At 49.9% G+C, this 1,938-nt stretch overlaps 1 protein-coding gene across 1 annotated transcript in view; it reads right to left on the reverse strand.

Annotated features, from left to right (window-relative positions):
- Positions 1-1,564: 1,564 nt before the first annotated feature.
- LOC128274907 (glycerol-3-phosphate dehydrogenase, mitochondrial) overlaps positions 1,565-1,938 on the reverse strand; it is a 281,955-nt gene continuing 281,581 nt past the window's right edge. The window contains exon 7 of the mRNA XM_053013249.1: positions 1,565-1,644. The gene's annotated coding sequence lies outside the window, so the exon portion shown is untranslated. The remainder of the gene's footprint in view (positions 1,645-1,938) is intronic.

Genomic DNA, 1,938 nt, shown 5'->3' on the forward strand with positions numbered 1-1,938 from the left:
CGCGTGTCCCGTACGCCGAAGGCGATAATTGTTTTAATTAAGTTTTCTTTCTCTTCCCTAATGGGCGCTTCAGCTCGGTAGCTAGAAACCCACGAACCAAACGGTACACGGACGGGCTGAGCGGCAACAACATCAAGTCGAACATGTATTAGAACGAATGTTCCCCGGACCGTGATTCCAGGGCCGGGGCCCGGTGAGCGCAGCAACCGACGGAACAAGACAGAAGTTATTATGGCAATGAATTTATTCCTATTAAAATGAACAAAGTCCGCCGAGTCTCGTGTGTGAGCGCTTTAGCGAAACAGATAGTCGGAAGTGTGCTCCTTTCACGCACACACACACACATGGAGGGCTTGCATAATACCGGGCCCCGTAAGGAGCGTAATGAAGCCATCCGGTGGTTCTTGCCCACTGAAATTTCCCCGAGGGTAGAGATTCATATATTTTGCTGTCCGCCGGCCAAAGGATGTGCATCCCACCTCCTTTGGAGGACGGGGACGGGTGGTGTAATGTAGGACACTCCGACGCAGGTGGTCGTCCCGTGTGTGTGTGTGTGTGTTACTCCCGGTTTGGCGACTTCGGTGCCGTTGGTCAGTTCGCACGTACGGACTCACTCACGGCTTCGCAACGTTCGTAACCGACTCATTTGAAGTCGTTTCTTCTTTCGCAACCACCCCCGAGCCCCCGTTCTCCGAGGGCGTCGCAGTCCGGGCGAAACTTGGTCTATATTTGATTTTGATAGTCCAGACAGAGCTAGCACACTCTGCTCGCCATAGCATTATTGCACCAACACGGTCGAAGCCGCCGCCGGCACATTAAAGTCCCCAGTCCCCCCCGGGGGTGGAGGGATGCAAATTGCACTAACGGCGTCTTTTTTTTTGCCACCGGTGGCGCTGGCCGTTGGTCACTGATGAGGGGAACCCGGCCGGGAACGACCGGAAAGCCGGCAAAGTGCCGGTGGGTGCAAATTGTGCGCCATCATGAAATTATGCAAAAACGGGGAAACTTTAAACGCAATCAACGGTTTGGGACGGACGAATCGGTTGCCCGAGGAATGCCCGAGGATCGCCCGGAATGCTCAAGGTGCCGCTGCTTGTCATTCGCTGCTCCCAATCCGAATCGGTCCAGTCCATAATGACGCATTTTAAGAGAATATCGTACTTCAAGTGCTTCCTCGAATCCCGCTGTTGCTTCTGCGTCGTCCGTCGCTTTGTGACGTCAGGCTTAGGGCTACGACTGGTTCGTTGAAACCTCAACAAAACAATTTGTGTGGGCTATTTTCAGCTCTTACGTCCGAGAAGAGCCGTTTTTCAAGCACGCGGCGAGCGATGGTTTACGTTTTTGCGAGAAAGGTTTCAAAAATAATTCCATTCCGGCATTCTCTATCGGCCACATCTCTTCGGGGCCCGCTATTTGCTTAGGACGGTCGCTTACAGGAACGTGTATTTAGCATCGGTGAAGCAACAGTCTTATTCATTTTCTGAATTAGGATCGTTTGAGGTTACGGTTGCGCTAATTATAGAACCAGCGTAATGCATCCGCTTTCGGGCATTAAAAGGATTAATGTCCGATGAACGGTCAAAGTCGTCAGGTTAGCTTCGTCGGGGCATCGTTGGAGAGTTCGATGTTCCTGAAAATGGTTCACTGCCGAAAAGGGAAAACAAAATACATTATTTCAATGCGGCAGCACAATAGAGCAAATAAAACATAAATTCTAACCCAGCAACTCCAACGGAAAAAAACGCACAAAACAATTTTGGGATGATCACGAAAAAGGATGTGAATCGATCGAAACATAAATTTCGTCATGAATGGTGAACCATTTTACCAACAGATGAAACAATATGGGGGTCGTTAAAACACACACAAACAAAACATAAAACAACACACAGGTGATAAGCCAATCAGTTGCCAATGCTTCCTTCTAAAGCGCAGGGC

This window comes from Anopheles cruzii, chromosome 3, assembly GCF_943734635.1.
Source record: "Anopheles cruzii chromosome 3, idAnoCruzAS_RS32_06, whole genome shotgun sequence".
Lineage (NCBI taxonomy): Eukaryota > Metazoa > Arthropoda > Insecta > Diptera > Culicidae > Anopheles > Anopheles cruzii.